The sequence below is a fragment of the Balaenoptera physalus genome (genome assembly GCF_965194825.1).
Source record: "Balaenoptera physalus genome assembly, chromosome: 1".
NCBI lineage: Eukaryota > Metazoa > Chordata > Mammalia > Artiodactyla > Balaenopteridae > Balaenoptera > Balaenoptera physalus.
Window position 1 is genome coordinate 195,305,790 of NC_138882.1, and position 22,884 is coordinate 195,328,673.

The window sequence follows — 22,884 nt, forward strand, 5'->3', positions numbered from 1 at the left end:
ACAGGCTCAATGTTTTGGAAAGATAAACAGTGCCAGTGCCACAAGGCAACAGCTGAAGGTTTGGAAACAGAAATAAAACTCGCCGAAATGGCAGCGTATATAGGAAACCCAAAGGGACCTGCAGATAAAATACTAGAATTTTTAAAAATAAATTGATTGATTGATTGATTGATTGATTGATTGCTGCGTTGGGTTCCTTGAGTCGCCACTGTCACAAAATACACCGTGGAGATAAATTTTAAAAGCTGGTTTTCATATTTAAAATGATTATTTTTTTAATTTACTTCATTTTATTTATTTTTGGCTGTGTTGGGTCTTCATTGCCGTGCACGGGCTTTCTCTAGTTGCGGCGAGCGGGGGCTACTCTTCATTGCAGTGCGCGGGAGCTTCTCATTGTGGTGGCTTCTCTTGTTGCGGAGCACGGGCTCTAGGCACGCAGGCTTCAGTAGTTGTGGCATGCGGGCTCAGTAGTTGTGGCTCGCGGGCTCTAAAGCACAGGCTCAGTAGTTGTGGCGCAAGGGCTTAGTTGCTCCACGGCATGTGGGATCTTCCTGGACCAGGAATCAAACCCGTGTCCCCTGCATTGGCAGGTGGATTCTTAACCACTGTGCCACCAGGGAAGTCCCAAAATACTAGGATTAATATGTGAATTAACAAGGTTGCTGGACAAGAGTTCAATATCAACAATCAACTGCACTTCTCCATACATTTTTATAAGCAAACAAATAGAAAACAAAATTATAAAAGGAACACCACTTAAAGCAGCATTAAAAAGTAAATGGCAGAGACTTCCCTGGTGGTCCAGTGGTTAAGAATCTGCCTTCCAATGCAGGGGACGCAGGGTCGATCCCTGTTTGGGGAACTAAGATCCCACATGCCCCAGGGCAACTAAGACCCGATGTAGCCAAAAATAAAATAAAATAGATAAATAATAATAATTTTAAAAATCACCCAGAAGCAAACAAACACTAATAAATTCTTTAAAAAATAAAAAAGTAAACGGCAGTGAAGTGATCTAACAAAAATTGTGCAGGACTGCTACACAGAAGACTACAAATGTTACTGAAAGAATTTAAAGAAAAGTTAAATCTATTTTCATGGATTGGAAACCTCAATGCTGTAAAGATGTCAATTCTCCCATGTTGATCTATGAACTCAAATGTAATCCAAATAAAAAATCTCACTGGGTTTTGGGAAACTTATAACCAACTGTAAAATTCATATAGAAATGGAAAAAGCAAAAAACAACGAAGATACTCTTGAAGAAAAACAAAATTGCAGGACTTAAAACACAATGATATTAAGAGTTATTATAACGCTAAGTTAGGGGACTTCCCTGGTGGCACAGCGGTTAAGAATCACCTGCTAATGCAGGGAACATGGGTTCAAGCCCTGGTCCGGGAAGATCCCACATGCCACGGAGCAACTGAGCCCGTGCGCCACAACTACCGAGCCTGTGCTCTAGAGCCCGCGAGCCACAACTACTGAGCCCATGTGCTGCAACTACTGACGCCTGCGTGCCTAGAGCCTGTGCTCCGCCACAAGAGAAGCCACTGCATGAGAAGCCCATGCACTGCAATGACGAGTAGCCCCTGCTCGCCGCAACTAGTGAAAGCCTGCACACAGCAATGAAGACCCAACATAGCCAAAAAAAATTAAAATAAGTACACAAATTAATTAAAAAAAAAAAAAAAGCTGAGTTAAAACTGTGTGATACTGGTGTAAAAGGCCAACAGGACAGAACAAGTCAAGAAACAGCCCACCCCCACCCCCGACAATGTATGATAAGGATGTCACTGAATCGTGGTGAGAAAAGGATGGGTTTTGCTATAAGTGGTCCTGGATCAACTGGTTATCACCATGGCAGGGGGCGGGAGGCGGCGGATAACCTCAGCCCCGACCTCACGCCATACACAAAACTCACTCCCAGGTGATGTAGGACTAATGAAAAGTTGCAATTTGGGCAGGAGAGAAAATACTCAGGACCTGGGGTTAAGGGGATATTTCTTTAACAGGATACAAAAAGCACTAATTGTGGAGTGAGCGTCCACTTTTTGGTCATCAAGAGTGGAAAGGCAAGCCGCTGAGTGCGGGCAGATGTTGGCAGTGTCACACCCACAACACACAAAGAGCTCCTGCAAAGCAGGAAAACAGATGCACAGCTGATTAAGTTGTTTTTAAACAACCTGATTTTGAAACTAAGCAAAAGACTTGGACGGGCACCCGACAGCAGCGGGTCCTAAACAGCCCGTTAGTGAGAAGATGCTTACTTAGCCTCAGGGGTAAAGAGGAGATCAGACCAAGGCCACGATGTGGGACCATTCACACGTGCTCTGCTTGCAAAGAGCTTCTGACAAGGCCGTGTGCTGGAGGACGTGTGAGCGGAACCCCTACAGACCGAGAAGAGGGTGGAAACGCAGTTACCACAACTGTGCTCCTGGCACACGCCTCCTAAAACCCTAGGAGTCCTGAGTGTCTTCCGTAAGCTGATGAGATTGGCTTCCGGTTGGGGGCTGTCGCCACGGTCCAAGGCATAATTAGAGGGCTGGAACTTTCGGCCCTACACCCGCCCTCTGGGGAGGGGAGAGGGACGGGAAGTGGGCTGCACCCCCAGCCATTTCCCTCCCCTCTCTCCACACTTCAACACCATCTCCCCCGCCCTCAAAGATTTGAGCCACAGGTCCCCATCTCTTTAGCTCAACACCAGTGACCTTAACCTTCCCTGTCCTCATCAACACCGCAGACCTACATCCCTCAGGATCGCCCACCTGCAGGCCTGCGTCCGTGCCCGCACCCAACCTTCCCTCTGCCTGATGCCAGCCCACCTCCGTGACATTCCTCATCCAACCTAAGAGGCCATCAACTGACAGAAACACCGTGATCTTATGCACCAGAAAGAAAGAAAATGTTGCCGGCTACACGGGGACACCCAGACCTGCCCCATGCACCCCGATTTCAGCCACGTTAGGAAGCGGGAGGCTCGTCCTAGAACTGACGGAACGCGGTGTGTGTGGGGAGGCTCCCGGCCTTCCTGAAAGGAAGCCAGCCTGCCCTCCACCCTGCGCTGATCTCTTCCACTCGGGTGGAAATCTGGGAGCCTCGATGGACAGATGGTTGGACAGGAGGCTGGACACACACACGTGCCAAATTCTTGTAAATCCTGAGTTTGACGATCAGATCATAAGGAACGAGGACTGGGGAAAGGATCTGGACCCCCCGAAGCAGGAGCTCAGAGAGGCTCTGGCAGGGGTGGGACTCGTCCCAGGCAGGGCTGAGGTCCAAGTGGTGAGCTGGCGGGCGCCGGGGGGCAGCGCTCAAGAGTGAGTGTCCCCAAATGCAGGCTGGTGGCCACCCACAGTGGCAGCAGCAAGGGGCGGGGAGGGTGGCTCTCTTGGATAAACCAGCCCTTAGGAGCAGATCGGAAACCAGATGAAAGAGGCTGGGGCGGGGGTGGGGGTGGGGTCCCTCTCCTTACACCTCCCCCCGCAGGGCTCCACGCCCACCAGCCCAGGCCAGGCCCCGTGCAGGGCTTTCCACCAGTGATGATTTGAAGGTGGGCGAGTGACCCAGGGCACGAGGCGGCGGTGTGACCCAGCAGCCGGGGACCCTGACGAGGCGCCTGACGGAGGGTAAGCCCCTCTGAGGAAACAAGCACTGCAGAGAGAGAAGCCGGTCGGGCCGCCCGAGGATGAGCCGGGGTCAGTCCTGGCTGTTGGGTCTCCTGCCTCAGTTTTAGAGAATCTGTTTTCAGTTCTTGGTCACTCACGGAAGCCCTTAGGAAACGCCCCCTCCTGTCCAGCTCTTCCCCCTCCCGGGGCCCCCCCTGGCAGAAACCTGCGCTCCCTCAATGCCCAGCCAGCGACCAAGTCCACCAATTCTGCCTCTAGCTGAGGCTGGACTCTCCCCACGCCTCCTGCCTGCGCCTGGCCACAGCCTCGCTGCCCCGTCCCCAGCCCAGGCCCTGGGAAGCCATCACCTTTCCTGTGTGGCTCTCAACACCGACACGATCAAATCTCAGGGACACACACGACCCGCAGGCCGTGATCTGGGCTCCCCCTGCCTCCTCGGGCGAGTCTGTACGAAGGTCTGTGAACAGGGCTGCCGAGAGGCCGAGCCCAGGTGCGGCTCCGAGGGTGAGCCGCTATCAGCCCCTGCGTCACAGCTGCTGCCAGCACCCTCTCCCTGCCCCACGCCCGGCCCGCTCCACGGGCACCCTGATGAAGCTCAGTTCAGCGGTTGTGATTAGGGTGTTTTAATACCCATTACAACCTCTGATCATCAGAGGAGAAAGGGGCAGCTACCGTGGACTCCACTTCACAGATGAGCAAACTGAGGCCATCCAAGGCCAGGGGTCCCGGAGAGAGCTGGAGGGGGCGCCCAGGCTGCCCCCGCCCCACCCCCAGTGTGCCCGCCAGCGCCTTCCGTCTGGGTCTCGCTCTCACTCCAGGAATCCCTCTGGAGGGGGCCAGGGAGCCCCTGTGGTCGGCTGAGTATCCACCCCCAGAGATGACCTGTGCTAATCCCCGAGCCTGTGCCTGTGTCACCTTACACGGCAACAGGGACTCCGCTGGCGCGATTAAGGTAAGGACCCTGGGAGGAGATGATCCTGGATTATCTGGGGGCCAGTGTCATCACGAGGTCCTCGTGAAGGGGACGCAGGAGGGTCAGAGTCAGAGGGAAGATGTGACGACGGAAGCCCTCAGGTGCGCCTCTCACTCAGCCCGGCCCCCAGCGGCTCGCCTGCCCCAACCGTGTTTGGTCCAACAAGGAACGAGAGGGAGGCCTCTCAGAGAGACAGAGACAGAGAGACACAGACAGAGGGAGACAGAGAGATGACTAAGGCGGGGCCCCCCTTCCCTCATCCTGCTGTTGTCCTGGGACCACGCTGGGGACCAGGCAGGGCCCTCCCCCTGCCCTGGACTCATCCCAGTCCTCGTGGACAGCCCTGCCCACCCTGGAGGAAGGATTCCTGTCCCCACACCACGTCTCAAAGCAGCCGCCAGCTCTTCCTCGCGGCTCTCAGCCACGTGATCACCTCGTCCCAAATCCATCCGGCTCGGACGGCCGTTGAGCGAGACCCGCACACACCAGCACAATCCCCGTCCTATCGACCACAAGCCCCGGGCACGCCCACGGCTCCCCCCCACCGCCCCTCAGCTCCTTCCGGGTCTACATCTGCAAGCAGCCCGCGGGCCGCTTCTCCTGGCCAGGGACAAGCCAGCTCCTGGTCGTCTGCGAGCACAAGGCCAGAGCGCCGCCTCCTTTCTGGGATCGAAGCGCCAGACCACGACACACAACTGCACGTCCTCTGCAGCCACGCGACAGGACGTGGCCTCAGTGCCTGAGAGGCTGGCACCGTGATGCGCCCACCTTCCCATGAGCGCTGTGTCCTCCGTGCCCTCAGCATCCCGGTCGAAATAGCACCATGATGCCCGAATGCCCACCGCGGCCGTGTGGATGAACAGCAGTAAACCCGGGGTCGGCCGAGCAGCTGTCGGCCTCCTTGGCCGATTAAGTACCTGGACGTGTCTGACCACGAGCGGAGACTCAGTGGAGAGTAAACACTTCGGATCCTGAAGGCTGCTCCCCTCACTTGGAAGATGGTGTCCGTGCACCTACCCGCATCCGCCTGCCCACAACCGTGTTAACCTGCCTGTGTCCCCCTGTCCACACTCATCTCTCTGCACTCACCTGCCCACATGCGTCACGTGGGACCCACCCTCCAGTTCCCCCTTTCCTGGTCCTCCCAGGTCCTCCCAATCTTCTCCCAGCGCTGGACCCCTGCCCCCTTTCCCTGACCCCCTGCTGCCATGTCTTTGGCCCTGTGGGCAGCAGCGGGCTGCAAAGGCCTGCTGGCCCTGACCCACCCCACTCAGCATGGAGCGCCTGCCTGGTCCGCTCTGACCCCGCAGCTCCCACCTCACAACGGCTCCAGGACGGGCCCCAGCCTCCCTCTCCTCCCCCCACCTCCAGCCATGCCAGGTCCCTCAGCGTCCGAGCTCCGTCCACACCAGGGCCCAGTCCGGTCCCACCCCCGCGCCCTCCCGCCTGGGCAGAGCCAGCTCCCCTACCCCTTACCTCGGCTGAAACAGCGTCTCCTCGTGGAAGCAGCCCTCCCAGGGCCCGTCCCGCCACGTGCCTGTGCCTTCCCTCCCTCTAGAGCACGAACTCCACGCGGACAGGTGGCGCCATCCCAGTCCCTGAACCAGACACGGTCACCAGGGGCCTTGCACACAGAAGGCCATATTCACATCTCTTCACGGTGGGTCTCACGGAGCAACGGCTAAACGGACAAAGCGGCTGATGTTCAAGTACCCATACTCCCCCCCCCGCCCCATTCTAAGAGGGACTAAGAAGCAAACTGCAGCCCCACCCGATGGGGAAGGCTTCCCAGAGAAAACGACTTATTCGACTTTTTCATGATATTAAAGATTTGTCACGCTGATATGAATCGATTAGATATGGTTAGAAAGAGTGCAGGGGCCACGTGTTCGTAACGGCCTCGCGCATGGGGGGAGGGGCAGAAAAGCGAGGCTGGGGCCGAGGGGGGGGCCTCCCCCAGCGGGTCTGAGAGCATCTCCAAGGCCCCGCAGATACACCTGCTTCTCCTCCACATCTCAGCAGTGTATCCCACTCTCCCTCAAGAGAAGCACTGCCCCTTCCCCAGAGAGAGAGGCCTAATTATGAGAAAAACAGGAAAAGAAAAAGTGAGGGTGGGGTCGTGCCTCGCAGTTGACTGCACGCCTTTGCTTTGGGACCCTTTAGTGAGGCGGTGGGGGGGGGCATCTTTAGACTTCTGCAACGTTGTCATAAAGAAGAGAACAAAATACAAGAAATTTCTAGGAGTCTAGAAACAAACCAACAAAAACAGAACAAAAACTTGTAAGCAGACCTCGAAAAGCCCACACCGGACTCTGAGGAAAAAATATAAATTCAAAAGATTCCTGGGGCAGAGCAAGGGGTGGGGGGGACTGGCTCCAGGACCACCCTCCCACCCCCTCCCCCAGCCCATCGCCCTCCTCAGGGCCCAACCCAGAAGGACACTCCTCCACCCACCAGACAGGAAACACTGCTCTGCTGTGTCTGGTAAAAAAGGAAAAGGGGGAGAGAGGGAAAGAAAATTGGACTGTTTTTCCAAACCCCCATAACAGTCCTCCCTTGTGAAAAGGATCCCACAGACAGCGAAGTGAACCCCAGGCAGGACACTCTTGATACACCATTAGCAAGTGTTGATGCTATGGTGTACCCATTACTTGTCTGTCACATGTGAATTTCTGCTGTGTATCTGTTCTGTATCTATTATGTATCTATTACGCACCTATGATGTATCTGCTCCGTATCTATTATGTGTCTATGGTGTAACCTGTTGTCTCTGCTACACATAATATGGGACATGTCCACCACATATCCACCCCGTGTCCACTCTGTATCAGATGCTGGTCCAGGCCGAGGACACGCTGAATCCTGTCCCCTCACAGGCCTCCTAGAGGCAGGCATTGACCTCTCCGTTTCACCGGCAGGTGTACAAGGCAGCATCCGGACTGCAGGTCGCTTCAGTATTTCCAAAGCTTTTGATCCTAAACCCCCAAGTAACACAGCAACAGACATGAGGGCCACAAAGTGGATAGGAGAACACACGCTCATGGCAGAAGTCCCACGAACCTGGCCGAGGCCTGCATCCCCGTGCACAGCTCTCGTCCCAGCGCCCCGTTCTAGTGGGTGAGGGATAAACAGTCGGGGAGTTGTGACCACGGCTGGGGAAGAACGGCAAAGAGCAGGGAAAGGAGCTTTCAAGCACGGCAGCAGGTGCTGGACCCGCATACCAGCCCTGCAAGGCAGCCACGCCTGCCCCCCATTTTACAAGAAGGGAAACTGAGGATGGGGAGCCTTGTCCTGGGTCCCGCAGCCAGTGGTGACACGGGCCAAGCTCAGCCCAGGGTGCCTGGCTTGTGGTCGTGACAGCTGAGCTGGGATGAATGAATGAATGAAAGAAACACACAAGCTGAAGAGAGAACAAGGAGATCAGCCTCAGACCCCCACTGGAGGTTGTCCCTGGGGTTTCACGACCAGGGCCACCCCGAGAAGTGGGGGAGGGGGATGCCCACCGGCCTCCTGGCAGGTGGAGGACTCAGCTGGTGCAGTTTCTTAGGTCTCTTCAATCACGTTTGAGATTCAAAACTGCTTTGGTAATTAAACACACAAAAGGGCCTGATTCTCCTTGAGATTAAGCTTTTGAAAGGCTTTAAGAATTTACTGGGGGGAAAGCCCACGTTGTCACAACTGAATTCTGATGCGGGATTTACATATGGAGAGGAGGACTCGAAGGTCGAGAAAGAGGGGGGCAGGGCCAGCACCAGAGGAGCCTCCTCGGGGTCCCTCCACAAGGGAGACTCTTTCAATGTCTTTTTACTAGTTACGAAAAGTAACTATCTCCTCATTGTCCCTTTCATCTTAGAAAGTTGGGCACAAGGAAGTCAGGAGCCCTAGGCCTCCAGGGGGTGGGACGGCATCGCAGGAGAGCCCCCCAGGAAAGCACGGAGTGAAGATTACATACCAGTACAGGCACACCTCAGAGATACTGGGGGTTTGGTTCCAGCAAATATAAAGCAAATATCGCAATAAAGCGAGTCACACGAATTTTTTGGTTTCTCAGTGCATATAATGTTTACACTAGACTGTAGTGTATTAAGCGTGCAATAGCCTATGTCTTAAAAAATGTACATACCTTAAGTAAAAACTACTTTATTGCTAAAAAATGCTAACCATCATCTGAGCCTTCAGCAAGTCTTTTTATTTTATTATTTGTTTATTTATTGCTGGTGGAGGGTCTTGCCTTGATGTCGACAGCTGCTGACCGATCAGGGTGGTAGTTGCTGAAGGCTGGGGTGGCTGCAGCAATTTCTTTCTTTCTTTTTTAAAATTTATTTATTTTTGGCTGCGTTGGGTCTTCATTGCTGCGCGCGGGCTTTCTCTGGTTGCGGCAAGCGGGGGCTGCTCTTTGTTGCAGTGAGTGGGCTCTAGGTGTGTGGGCTTCAGTACTTGTGGCTTGTGGGCTCTAGAGTGCAGTCTCAGTAGTTGTGGCACACGGGCTCAGTAGTTGTGGCTCGTGGGCTCTAGAGCACAGTCTCAGTAGTTGTGGCGTACGGGCTCAGCAGTTGTGGCTCATGGGCTCTAGAGCACAGGCTCAGTAGTTGTAGCGCACGGGCTTAGCTGCTCCGCCTCATGTGGAATCTTCCCAGACCAGGGCTCAAACCCATGTCCCCTGCATTGGCAGGCGGATTCTCAACCCCTGTGCCACCAGGGAAGCCCCACAAAATGTGTTTCTTGTTTGTTTTTTTTAATTTTTTTTAAAATTGAAGTTTAGTTGATTTTTGTAAAAATTACTTTTATTGAAGTATAGTTGATCAAAAATGTATTTCTTAAATAGTAACACTTGAAAGTTGAAATTCTTCCTTGATCCACAGGCTGCAGAATGGAAGTTGTGTTAGCAGGCATGGAAACAACATTAATCTCGTTGTACATCTCCATCAGAGCTCTGAGGTGACCAGGTACATTGTCAATGAGCAGTAATATTTTGAAAGGAATTTTTTTTTTTTTTTGAGCAATAGGTCTCAACAGTGGACTTAAAATATTCAGTAAACCATGTTGTAAACAGTCGTGCTGTCATCCAGGCTTTGTGGTTCCATTTACAGAGCACAGGCAGAGTAGACTTAGCCAAATTCTTAAGCACTCTAGGATTTTCAGAGCATTGGCTTCGACTTTAAGTCACCAGCTGCATTAGTCCCTAAGAAGAAAGTCAGCCTGTCCTTTGAAGCCAGGCATTGGCTTCTCCTCTCTAGCTATGAAAGCCCTAGATGGCATTTTCTCCCAATATAAGGCCATTTCATCTATATTGAAAATCTGTTGTGTAGTGTAGCCACCTCAGTGAACTATCTGAGCTAGATCTCTTGAATAACTTGCGCAGCTTCTACATCAGCACTTGTTGCTTCTTCCCCTTGCACTTTTATGTTGTTATGGAGACACAGCTTCTTTCCTTAAACCTCATGAACCAACCTCTGTCAGCTTCAAACTTTTCTCCTGCAGCTTCCTCACCTCTCGCAGCCTTCACAGAATTGAAGAGGGTTAGGACCTTGCTCTGGATTAGACTTTGGCCTAAAAGAATATTGTGGCTGGTTTGATCTTATATCCAGACCACTCAAACATTTTCCATATCAGGAACTTCCCTAGCTGTCCAGTGGTTAAGACTCCGCGCTCCCAATGCAGGGGGCATGGGTTCCATCCCTGGTTGGGGAACTAAGATCCCGCATGCCGCACGGCACAGGCAAAAAAAAAAACCCCAAAACAAAGAAAAAAAAACTTTTTCCATATCAGCAATAAGGCTGTTTTGCTTTCTTATCATTCATGTGTTCACTGGAGCGGCACTTTTAATTTCCTTCAAGAACTTTTCCTTTGCATTCACAACTCGGCTGTTTGGTGCAAGAGGCCTAGCTTTCGGCCTAGCTCAACTTCTGACATGCTTTCCTCATTAGGCTTAATCATTTCTAGCTTTCGATTTAAAGTGAGAGACGTGCAACTCTTCCTTTTACTTGAATATTTAGAGGCCACTGCAGGGTTATTAACTGGCCTAATTTCAATATTGCCAGGGAATACGGGGACCCGAGGAGCGGGAGGGAGAGGGGGAACGGCTGGTTCCGGTTCTTACTGGAGCAGTAAGAACACACACAACATTCATGGATTAAGTTCACCATCTTCTAAGGGTGTGGTTCGTGGTGCCCCCAAAACAATTACACAGATCACTGATCACAGATCACCGTGACTAATGCAGGAATAATGAAGTTTGAAATATTGTGAGAATTGCCAAAACGTGACACAAAGATATCCTCGTCCACGGGAGCTGACCCTCGCGACAGAGACCACACGAGGTTGTCCACGGAGAGGACGGGACACAGCCTTTGGATCCAGGGGCAGAGGCCTGGGAGCAAACCTCAGAGCTCGGAAACCAGGGAGGCAACCAGCAGGAAAGGGCAGCTCAGGGCCACGGGGGTGGGGACAGAGGAGAGGTCCTGGTGGCAGCTGGTGACCTTCGGGCGAACAGGATGACAAAGCTAGATGCCAGCACAAAAGTTGCAGCCTCTGTGGAATCCTGGGTCCTGCAGATGGTCCCCCTGATGGACGTGTTTTTCCAGGTGGCAGATTTTGAAATAATTGTAGCAAAACAGCCTCTACCACTGCAAAATAAAATTAAACCACAGAAAAGACTGCAGCCTGCAGTTGGGCCGAGACCGGCTCCTGCTTTGCCCTTGGGCCATGATCACGGGCTCAGGAAGACCCTGGGGGTACCTACGCACTTCGCGAAGACAAGAAAGAACTCGGGGTCTGAACCAGCTGGTGCAGAGCACGCAGAGCACGCAGCTCGCTGCCACCAGGGTGCGGAATCCGAGGGCTCTCCTCCCACGGCGAGCGTCCTCATCTCACTTTCATTACTTCGAAAATGCAATTCAAGGTCTTTCTGCTCCTTGCAAGTCATCTGATCTAGCTGGATGTGGACAAGTGACGTCCAGCTTAACTGGAACAGCAAACTGGTCACACCCAGGATGCAGTTTTGTTGAACAAACGCCTTACAGGCTCACAAAATGCACAACTAAGGGGTGACCGGAGACTCCTGTGTGGCCCCCACCTTCACCCTCGCCTCTCTGGGCGGTTCCGCCAGCAGGTCCTCCCGGTTCCTCTGACCAGCCATGGTCCCCGCCCACCCACCCCCCCACCAGGAACCCCCGCCCCACGGCCATGTCGGCGGTCCTCTGCGCTTTGCCTCAGGGGTCACACCACGCCCCGCCCCGGCACCTCCTTTGCCCCCCAGGCCTTCCTGAGCCCCCGGCACCAGCCCCACTACCCAGTGTTTCCGTCTTGGTGCCACTTACATTAATTACAACCTGGAACTTTAAATTATCTGGTTTTGCACATCTGCTCATTAACCAGGAGAGACTGGGAGTGTATCCTCCAGGTCACTGGTTTTCCCAGCATCTGCCCGACCTGGCAACCGGGGGCCGCCGCTCAGGTACGTGGAAGGAAGGAAGCCCGTCTGTGTGAGGACCCTGGTGCGTGCGTGCGTGTGTGTGCGTGCGTGTGTGCACGCGCGCGCTGACACTCCGGCTGAGGATTCAGCAGAGACTGAGGTCAGAGTGGACCCCTGGGTGTCTGCGAGAAGCCATGAGTCAGGAGCAAACCTGACGTCCGCAGTGGATGCTGCCCCACGTTCCCTGACTCGCGACTTACAGCCCAGGACCGTTCTGATTCCCGTGGAACCACCACGGCAGCAGCGCACCGAAGCCGCTTCCTCCAGAACTGTCACCTACCACTCAGAAATACATCAACATTAGCACACTGGCTCCAGCACCTACTGAAGACAAGCTTGGTGCCAAGTATGTTTACACACTGTTGCATTTAATCCCCACAAAATCCACGTGATTCAGTTCCTTGTGTCAGCATCTGCCACCTGGAGATGAAACGGAGGCCCAGAGAAGAGGTGACTCGCCCAAGACCAGAGTGGGAAGTAGGGGCTGCTAGATGCCAAGGCCCGCGCTCTGGGCCTCCTGGCGGTTGGGCCTCTGGCGCTGCCCTGACCCTGAGGGACCTATGATCTTGGCGTGAGCGTCCCGGGCGCACGGAAACCCTGCCCCATCAGAGGGATGAAGTCCCAGGCTCGAAGGAACAAAGGGAGCCGCTTCTCCACGGCCACCATCAGGGAGTCAGATGCTGACGGCCGGGGTCCCTGGCCCTGCTCAGTGGTGGCCTGGGGAGACCATGCAAACGGGTGGGGGGCCCGGGGGGATCCGGGCAGAGCTTGTTATAGACAGGAGGGTGAAAGAGCTCAAAACCGAGCTTTCAGAAAAATGACTGGAAAGCAAGAAATTAATTCAAGGCCAAGAACAGCCGAGACGGGAGACAGGGGCCGAAGGTGGGAAAGGAGGCCGCGGCAGGAGCCTCAGAAAAGACCCGATACCCCGCGGTGACTGCTGTCCACGCCGTGGGCCTGCACCTTCACACACAAGGACGAGGCCACGGTCCTGGGACGCGCAGCTCAGATTGGAACCAGGTTTCTTCCGTCTCTTGCCAAAGACGGGGTCCAGAGACAGAGACAGAGACAGAGACAGGTGCTGCCCCTGGGGGTGGGGGAGGTGACGGCAAAGGAGAACCCCAACACCGCGCATCGGAGGGAACATTCTGGAGGACGCGTGGGCTCCCAGGGAACATGGCTGCACCGATGTGACAAGCTGGGAGGTCACCCGAGGGGGTGGGGACAAAGAGGTGTCCAGCAGGAGATGTGGCCCCCAAAGTCAGACTGGGAGAGGGACACGTGGACCTGGACCCAGCACCGAGGCCTCTCTACCTCGTGCCCACAGCCCTGCCTGCAGGTGAGCATGTGTCCACACCTGCGGTTACCTGGCACCCCCCACCCCCGCCAAGGCTGCCGTGCCCAGTGCAGTTCCGAGTGCGGGGAGGTCTCCGGAACAGGGGGCCCCAAGTGCCACAGGTCCCTCTGTCCACGGTGTCCACATCTGTCTATCCACATCCACAGTGTGTCCACACCCACCCACACCTGTCTACACAGCATCCAGGCCCGACCACGCCATGTCCGCACGTGTCCACACCCGCCCGTGCCTGTCCATAACCAGGAGGAGACACTTTTCAAGGGAACAGCTGCTGCCAGCTCAGCCCATGGGCCGTCCGTCTCCTCCCCACCGGCCGGGGGTCCCGGGCCTCGAGCTGCAGCCTCCCTCAGAGCAGGAGACCCGTCGCAGGCGCTGCAACTTCTCTGTGCGTCTGTCTCCGACGATCCGTCGCACGGCATCCCTGTGTATCCTGGGCCGGGTCTGTACGGGAGCAGCAGGGCAGCGCCTGGTTCTCACGCTCGGAAATGAGAGCAGCGGGTGTTTCCCCCACCCACGTGGGAAGCACGTGCATCTGAGGCCCGCTAGGTTTATGATACTGGAGCTGAGTTTCAAAGTCTCGGCTGGGACTGACACTCAGAGCCACCGCCCGACTCCGCCAGCCCGCCCGGCCCCTCCTTCCTGAGCACAGAGGCCTGGACCCCAGGCCCGCGACCCACCCACCCCCACCCCACCCCACCCCCGCCCTCGCCCTCCGCTCACCTTGAAAACCGGGCCTCCAGCTAAACCATCCTTTAGTGCTTAAAAATAATTAAACTTAAAAGCTCCCTTTGTACAAAAACAGATCAGCTAAAACCCGTGAATAATTTATGCTTGTTCTGTTCACTTCCAAGAACATCATCGTGGAGCTCAGGGAAGTTTCCGTCCTAAAGGAGCCCGTGGCCTTCAGGTGCACGGGACCCCAGTGCTTCCTAAGGCCCCAAAGCGGAGAAGGTGGTTTGCACTTACCAGCAGGCGCTCCCAGGGAGGCCGGGAGCAGAGAGAGGTGCCGGCCGCCCCGTGCTCCGCTCCCCCGGGCCGGCCCCGAAGTGGGACCCCGCTGCCTGCCTTCCTTCCTCGCAGCTGAGCAACGCCCCCAGGCTCCCCCATCACCCCACAGACGGCCCAGAGCCCCAGGCTTGCTCCATCCCGTTCTGTTCTCCCAGGAGTCGCCGCATGTAGGAAAACAAGCTGGGGGCGCGGGAGTGCTGAATGACACAGCATCCGGGGAGGTGCAGCCGCCACCGGGCGGACCCCGCGGGAGGACGAGGGTCTGGGGCAGCGGGAAAACGTCTCACTGCAGATGTGCTGCCCCAGACCCACGTCCTCGTGGGGATGGAGTGACTCACAGCCCCTCCAGTGCCTTCTGATTCAAGAGTTCCTCCTCCACACAAAAGTCTTTTTCCTTCTTAATGAATTTGTATACTATAAAAATAAGCTGATGAAAGACTTGGAAAATATCAGAAGACGTAAAAGAAGGAAAGCAACAGTCCACCTTCGCACTGACATCGCAGACGCACATCTGCTCTCCACCCGGAAGCCAACGCCTTGGATCGCCCCTGCTCTGCTCTGGTGACATGGTGACCATCGGGTTAAACTGGAGAAGGCTGAGCTCAATGTGCACGCATGTGGTCTGTCATTACACACTGACCAGGACAACCCAACGCCACACAGGCAAACAACCCAATTCTAAAATGGGCAAAGGACTTGCACAGACGTGTCTCCGAAGAGGATACAGTAGACCGATGGCCGATGAACCCGAGGAAAGATGCTCAACGTCACTGATCACCAGGGAAACACAAGTCAAAACCACAGCGAGACACCACCTCACACCCAATAGGGTGGCTCCTATCAAACAAAACCAGAAAATAGCAAGTGTTGGTGGGGATGTGAAAAAGCTGGAACCCTGTGCGTGCTGGTGGGAATGTAAAATGGTGCAGCTCCTGCGGAAAATGGTCTGGTGGTTCCTCAAAAACTTAAAAACAGAATTACCATACAATCCAGCAATTCCACGTGTGCATATATTCCCAAAAGAATTGAAAACGGGGACTCAAAAAGGTATCTGTACACCCATTTCCAGAGCAGCATTATTCACAGCAGTCAAAAGATGGCCGCAACCCAAGCGTCCATCAGTGGATGATGGCTAAGTGAAATGTGGTCCATCCACAGGATGGACTATTATTCAGCCTTAAAAAGGAGGAAATTCCGACACCTGCTGCAATGTGGATGAGCCTTGAGGGCATGATGCTGAAACAAGCCAGACACGGAAGGACATGTACTGTACGATCTCACTTCTCGAGGACCCAGAGGACTCAGATTCACACGGTGGCTGCCAGAAGGGTGGGGGCCAGGGGCTGGGAGAGGGGCTGAAGAGTGTTTAATGGGGGCAGAGTGTCCGTTTGGGAAGATGAAAAAGTTCTGGAGACAGATGGTGGTGATGGTTACACAACAGTGTGAATGCGCTACTGAACCGTACACTTAGAAATGGTTAAAACGGTAAGTTTCACATTAAGTGTACTTTGCCACAATTTTTAAAAAACAACAAAAAACAGCGGTGGGCTGGATTTGGTGTGTGGCCCATAGTTCTCCGACCCTTTTATTAAAGTGTATCCATGTGATGGTACGTTGGGTGGTCTTTAAAAGCGGTATTTACAAGGTATATTCAATAATCTGCTTAGATCATAACGTCAAGAAAAACGACGTTCTGTAACTCGTACGGAAAGTTAAATTAATATCGTGGAAATATTTGGGCGGGTTCTATCTTGGACATTTAAGCTGCGTGAGGTCCAGAGAGCAAACCACACACTGGGCACAGGAAACGGGGCTGGAAGCTTCTTCATTCCTACATGTGCAAGGGCCTCCTTGGAGAAGCACTGGGTGTTTCTTCAAGACCATGTGAGCTCAGGACTGCCCAGTGACCAGGGCCTCCTGTCCGGGAAGGGGTGGCCGCAGGGGAGGATGTCACAGCCAAGCCGTGTCCTCCGGGTGGTGTGATGGACCCTGTGGGGACACTGCGCTTGGGGCCCTGGTCAGCGGGGTCCTATGGTTGGTCACGAACCGTCCACTATAAATCCTCAGGCGGTCTTCTGGTTCCCAACCAGGAGAGGACGCTAAAAGCAGCTGGCCATGAAGACGGCAGACCTGCCAGGCTGTGAGCCTACGGGGACCCCAGGATTCAACCTCTGCGGGGACTGTTCAGGCCGAATTGTGTCCCCCCAAATCCAAGTGCTAAGTCCTGACCCCCAGCACCTCAGCATGTGCCCTTATTTGGAAATAGGGTCATTGCAGATGTCTGAAGTTAGAATGAGGTCACAGGGTGCCCTCTGACTCAAAACGACTGGTGGTTTTATAAAAAGGGCAAATTCAGACACAGGCGCAGGGGGAGCTCACCGTGTGAGCGTGACGATGTCTCCAAGCCCAGGAGGGGCCGATGGGCCCTCCCTCAGCCTCAGAGGGAGCCAGCCTGCCCACACCGGGCTCTAGACTGAGAGAGAATAAACTCGGGTGGCTTAAGTCGCCCTGCCCCAGCAGCGGGGGAACAGGAAGCACACCCTGACGGGGGAGGGGCTGCAGGACGGGAGGCAACCCCCGGAGCCTGGAGTCTCCACGGCTGACCTCAGCCCCTGGGCATCCGCACACTCACATCCTCATTCCAACACCGCGCAAAACGCAGCCCCTCTGAGCGCGTGTCCTGGTGACCGCTCTGCTCTCCAAGGCCCCTCCCTCCCATCCCTGCTCCTTGGAGACATGCCGCCTGGACCCCCCACACCCTCCCGGTGCCTTTGGGTTGGACGCCTGCCATGAGCAGAATGTCCGTGTCCCCCAAATCCATCTGTAGGGCCCCGACCCCAGTGCAGTGGTATTTGGAGGTGCGGCCTTTGGGAGGCGATTAGGGTGAGATGAGGTCATGAGGGTGGGGCCCATGATGAGATCAGCGCCCTTAAAACTCAAGGAAGATTCACCAGTTAGCCCTCTCGGCCCGTGAGGACACAGCGGGAGCCCGGGAAGCAGGACCTTGCCGGGAACTGACCCAGGTCTCCGACGCCCAGCCTCCGGAAACGTGAGGAATTCCTGTTGCTTGAGCCGCCCAGCCTGGGGTATGTTTGTTACAGCAGCTGAGCTGACGGAGACAGGCCCCAAATCCCTAGACTCGCCCTCAGCCTCCCCGGCCCCTCTCCCCACAGGGCGAAACAGGGTCTCACATAATGAACTCGGCGATGAGGGTCCTCTTCCCACCACCCGCCCCTCGCCCCCTCCCACACACACCCGTGCGTCCCAGGGTCCACACGCAGTTTACATGTAGAAGCCACGTCTCAGAAGGGTCGGGACCAAGTGGCTAAACTCCTCCCCTGGCCGGGGCAGGCGCGGGACGAAAGGGGAGCACTGGCCTCCCCCGGCCAGGCTGCGGCTCGAAGGCCCCTGCAACAGGACAGTCCCTGGGGATCGGTCAGATGATGGACAGCAGCACAGAGGCGCAGACCCGCCCAGCCCCTCACCCACATGAGGACGCCGACGCGTGATGGACTCTCCAACTGTCCGGCTGGAGAGTCAACTCCTCGACACGCAGAAAGTTCAGGAAGGGAATAAAAACTGAAAAGGTAATGTGGGGGGTGGCACCCGGGGACCACCGTCGCTGCGTCCCACCTCCCAAGCCGAGAGGCGGATGCCAGTGCTCAGGTGACAGCGCACCCAAACGCACCGCGACAGGCGCCAGCGGCTCACGAGGTTTTTATTTACTTATGTCTGAAGATTTTTTTTTTGGTGTGGACCATTTTTAAAGTCTATATTGAATCTGTTACCGTATTGCTCCTGTGTGATGTGTTGGTTCTCTGGCCCCGAGGCACGTGGGACCCCAGCTCCCCGACCAGGGATCCAACCCGCACCCCTGCATTGCAAGGCGAAGCCTTAACCACCGGACCGCGAGGGAAGTCGCCGGTTCACCAGACTTTAAATGATAAAAACGTGTTTACAGCCTTTGACGGCGTGATTGCTCATCTGGGATTCTGCACCAAGGAAACCAAGGGTGGACCAGAGGGGCTGGTGCAGCACAGCGGCCAAGAGGAACCCGCCGCCCCCGGGGCCACCGCATGCACAGCCCGAACCCCAGCGCCTGCCCACCCACGGCCAAGTCCCGAACCGTGAGCTGAAGACAGGGAGGAATTTTAACTAACCTGACGCCTCTGTATTTCTTTAATATTAGTAAGCACGCGAGGCTAGAATAGAATCTAAAATGGTACGCTCGCCAGGGAGCGACATAAGGGGCAATTCAAATTTTTCCCCTTCCATTTCATTGCGTGTCTCAAATTTTCTGTACTCAACATGTGCTGCTTTTCAACCAGAAATGCTGTTTCAAATACAAAGTGGACAGTCCTGTCTTTCCGGTGCTGCCTTCCCGTCCACTCACGGTCACCAGCGACCCTCCCGAGACGCCGAGCGGCACACGTGACCCGGCCCCGGGCTGGCTCGAGGCTCCGGCGGCCTGACCCACGTAGCGGGGCTGACAGTCCTCCCGGGCAGCGGGCAGCGCTGTGCAGCCCATCGCTGACCGGTCCCAGGGTCTGGGGACCTCTGGTGTAAGGAGGGGACATCTTCGTGGGAGTCCGTTCAGTGAATGCCCAGGGAGGACACACCTGAGGTGGAAGTAGGCGGACCCCACCCTCACAGAGGCCAAACCCTGGTGGTTGGGTGGGGGGCAGCAGAAAAGCCTGGGTGCTGGGGGAGAGGACAAACCGGGGGGGGTGCCGGTGTGAGTCTTCATGGAGGGTGGAGGGAAGGATGGTGTGCAATGGGATGGGGAGGGAGACGGGGGTGGGAGGGCGGAGGCCTGCAGCCCTCCTGACGTGAGCTGCCTTTGCAGAGGGAGGTGGGGCTCCCGCAGCGAGGGCCCCCTCAGCCCGGCTAGATGGGGTGGGGTGGTGACAGGGGTTACGGCCCAGTGAGACCCCATTTACAGGCCCCTTCCGCCTGCAGGGGCCAGGGTCAGCCAGGTGAGGGAGGCGGAGCCTGGGCCAGGTCGATAAGGAAAGGCTGCGACCTTCCTAAGGCCACACAGGAGGGAAGCAGCAGAACTGGAATTGGAAGCGGGTGGCAGAGTCCCCACTGCGCCCGCCGCAGAGAAAGCCGCTATTCAGCACTGGCTCCGCCCCATCAGAACAAAGGGCGCCTTCAAGCCACGTGTCCAGGCGGCCAGCACGTGCCAGCCACCAAGCAGCCCGCCCCTCACCGCTGTCCCTGCAGCCCCATCTCGAGGCCGGACCACCCGCTGCTGCGGCCGCCCAGACGCTGCCCTCACCGCCTCCCCACCAGTGCCAGCTCCTCGGCGGCCGGACGGGACGGGTGCCCAGCCCGTTAGGTCAGACGCTCTTCCGTGGCAGGTCACTTCCAGCAGCCACGCCCTCCCCACACACAGGAGCAGAAAGATGGTACCCTCGACCCCACAAAATGCCAGCTTCAGAGGAAAAACCACCTCTGAGTTACTCACTCTGCCCACAGTAAATCTGTTTGATGACATAATACACGTATTGCTCGGATATCTTTTCATAGTCCTTTGGTAACGACACCAACGTTTTCTGGATGATGAGACCAAAACAGAACAAAATGAACAAACAACAACTATGCAAAAATAAGGGAATCATTCACATCCTTCCGAGCAAAGGTCTTATCAGTGGCATGTAAGCTGCAAGGACCACCTGGCATTTCAGGCCACTGTCCAAAGGTGCTAACGTCACTGCTCTCTTGGTCGTGGGGCCCTTCCCAGCTGTGGACACGGTTAGCCCACGACAAAGCCTTAACCCTATAAGCCATCATGCTCCAAACCTATCTTTTATTTCCTGTTTCTCACAGAATTCTTCGTTTAAAAGCAGAAGAGAAGATGAGAGAGTTCTCAAGATCCGTTGTAGAACACAAGAATACGGTTAACACTTCTGAACCACACGCTAAAAACGGTTAAGACGCCCCTATTAGGATGACCAAAATCCAGAACACGACATCACCAAACCTGGTGAGAATGTGGAGCAACAGGGACTCTCATTCGTTGCTGGTGGGAGTTCAAAACGGACCAGCCACCCTGGAAGACAGCTTGGTGATTTCTTACAAAATTAAACATAGTCTTACCGGACAATCCAGCAATCATGCTCCTTGGTATTTACCCAAAGGAGCTGAAAACTATGTTCACACAAAAACCTGCACACAGACGTTTATGGCAGCTTTATTCATAACTGTCAAAACCTGAAAGCAACCAAGATGTTCTTCAGCAGGTGATGGATAAATAAACTGTGGTCCTTCCAGACAATGGAATTTTATTCAGCACTAAAAAGAAATGAACTATCAAGTCATGAAAATACATGGAGGAATCTTTTTTTAAAATTAATTATTTACTTTGGCCATGCCACGTGGCATGTGGGATCCTAGTCCCCCAACCAAGGATCGAACCCGTGCCCCCTGCATTGGAAGCATGCTGTCTTAACCACCGGACCAGCAGGGAAGCCCCAAGACATGGAGGAATCTTAAATGCATACTACTCAAGAAGAGAAGCCAATATGAAAGGGCTACATGTTACATGATTCCCACAATAAGATATTCTGGAAAAGGCAAAACTATGGAGACAGTAAAAGGATCAGTGGTTGCCAGAGGTTGGGGGGAGGGAGAGGTGAACGGGGGGAGCACAGAGGATTTTTAGGGTAGTGAAACTACTCTGTATGATACTGTAATGGTGGGTACACGTCATCATACATTTGTCCAGACACACAGGACGCACACCACCACGAGTGACCCCCAGTGTAAATCACGGGCTCCGGGTGACGACGTAGGTTCGTGGGTTGTAACAAGTGTACCCTCTGGTGGGTGCTTGGGGGCGGGGCGGGTATGGCAACTCTCTGTGTCTTCCTCTCAATTTTGCTGTGAACCTACAACTGCTCTAGAACATAAAATCTTAATAAAGAGAATCAGAGAGAGGGTTGAGATGGTAATCTTTATACCATGTGTTATCTGGCCACGGCTAACTGAAGATGTATCAGGGATGTGGGTGGACGCGGGGTGTCTGACGCTCGGGAGTCTGACCGGTCCCAGATGCTCCGCAGGGCGATGACCAGCGCCCCCGTCAGAGCTTTAAAGCATCATCACGGTTGTGGGTACAAACCTGCAGCAGGACTAGGGGCTGCTGGCAGTTCTGGGTGACGCGCTGCGCTTCACGCATTTACAGAAATACTGAGTCAAGTCATACGTTTCAAGCATCTCTAAAAACTACAACATGAATGAAGATTACACAAAATTCATACAACGTGTGTCTACAGCGAGGACCTGGACAGCAAAATGGTAAATGCGTGATTATCATCTAGAAGAATCCGTAAGATGAGTCACTGTACAAGAAAATTCGAACTGTTCTGAAGTCTTACAGATCTTAAATGAAAGAAGCTGAGGTTTTTCCCAAATTTGAAAACAATCCTAAAAATTGACGTGATGTTTCCAATAATAATTTGTGAGGCCAAAAAGAAGATTTTCTAAATGGCCAAAAAGTTAAAATTTTGTCAACTATATGACAGGAAAGACGAAGGTAATTATCTTTGAGGTTTCTCTATAGGAAATATTGCAAAATTGTCATTTGAGAAGGCAATCAAAATGTTTGCAGCTAGAACATATTGGGAGAAACGTATTATAGAACCATGCCAAGCAGATATTTAATGGTGAGTCTAATTAGTGATTTTTCTAGATTTTGGGATGCTGTCAGTATTTTAGAAGTTATCATTTATTTATATTTCTATTCTCATTCTAAATACATATACACGTGTATGTATAAAAGCAGACAAGAGTAAGAAAGTACGAGCAGAGAAGAATACGTGTACTAGGTTACTCTTTATGCAACAAAAAAGGGTAAATAACACACATACACACCTATTTTTACAAAACGAAACACAGGAAGAATAAGCCAAAAAAATTAATGAAATTGGGTGCACATGGGTCGAAGGTACATGAACAGGAATCTTTGCGCACAGTTTTTATTTTTGAATCATGTTCATGTGTTACACAACCCTTCAATAAAATAAACAAATAAGGATGAGGAACACACCCTAAAACTGAGTGCAGACAGAAATAAATAAACCCGACTGACTACTACATCGGCACAGCTGTGGGGACGATGACAACGGAACCTAGGTGAACCCCTGGGAGCCGCGCTCGAACTGAACCAGCGTCAGGGGAGCAGAGGCCAAGGACCAAGGCTGCCAGGGAACCGGGCCGGTGCGTGGGCAGCGAGCCCGAGAGGCATGGAGGCGGGCGGAGCCGCCGCAGCTCCAGCCCCGGTGGGAGCGCGAGGGTCAGAGCGCGAGCTCGGGTCCCACTCCCGGGAGTGAGGGGCGCACGGAGCCCAGCCCTGCTTCTAAAGGCCCTCCCCCACCCCGGGGAGGCCAGGTCCTCAGGACAACAGCAGCTCCGGGCTAGAAGCGGGACCGTGCTTGCT

At 54.3% G+C, this 22,884-nt stretch overlaps 1 protein-coding gene across 4 annotated transcripts in view; it reads right to left on the bottom strand.

Annotated features, from left to right (window-relative positions):
- PRKCZ (protein kinase C zeta) overlaps positions 1–22,884 on the bottom strand; it is a 164,459-nt gene that overhangs the window by 43,360 nt on the left and 98,215 nt on the right. The gene's annotated exons all lie outside the window — the stretch shown is intronic.